This window comes from Pteropus alecto, unplaced genomic scaffold (genome assembly GCF_000325575.1).
Source record: "Pteropus alecto unplaced genomic scaffold, ASM32557v1 scaffold11, whole genome shotgun sequence".
NCBI lineage: Eukaryota > Metazoa > Chordata > Mammalia > Chiroptera > Pteropodidae > Pteropus > Pteropus alecto.
Window position 1 is genome coordinate 7,534,577 of NW_006431956.1, and position 781 is coordinate 7,535,357.

Sequence of the window (781 nt, forward strand, 5' to 3'; positions counted from 1 at the left end):
TGGGAAGAAATATTTATAAATCATGTATCTGACAAGGGATTAATATCCAGATTATATAAAGAATCCTTGCAATTTAACAACAAAACAACAACCCAGTTCAAAAATGGGCAAAAAACTTATATAGCTATTTGTCCAAGAAAGATAGATAAACGGCCAATTAGCAAATGAAAAATGTTCAATATCACCAGTGATTAGAGAAATAATACAATAAAAACCACAGTAAGATCCATTTCACACCTGCTAGGAAGGCTGTTATAAAAATTGAAATGGGTCTACGGCCATGCCACACTGAGCAAGCCCGATCCCATCTGATCTCAGAAGCTAAGCAGGGTTGGGCCAGGTTAGTGCTTGGATAAGGAGACCACTTAGGAAGACCAGGTGCTATAGGCATAAAAAATTAAAAAAAAAAAAAGAAAGAAAAAAAGGGATCATAAGCTGACAAGGTCCTTGCAATCTGTGAGGTCAATCAAAGGTTGCCTTGCCTAAAAAAAAAAAAAAGAAAGAAAAAAAATTGAAATGGAAAATAGTGAGTGCCGGTGAGGAGAGAGAAAACAGTTGGAACTCTGCATGGTAAAAAATTGAAATGGAAAATAGCGAGTGCTTGTGAGGAGAGAGAAAACAGTTGGAACTCTGCATGGTTCGTGGGAATGAAAAACGGTGCAGCCACTGTGGAAAACAGAATGGCGTTTCCTTGAAGGTTAAGTACAGAATTACCATATGATCCAGCAATTCCACTTCTAGGTATATACCCCAAGGAAGAGAAGGCAGGGACTCAAAGAGA

At 37.9% G+C, this 781-nt stretch overlaps 1 pseudogene; it reads left to right on the top strand.

The window, feature by feature from the left end:
- The first annotated feature begins 270 nt into the window (after window positions 1-270).
- On the top strand, window positions 271-390 carry LOC112475691 (annotated as a pseudogene).
- The last annotated feature ends 391 nt before the right edge of the window (window positions 391-781 follow it).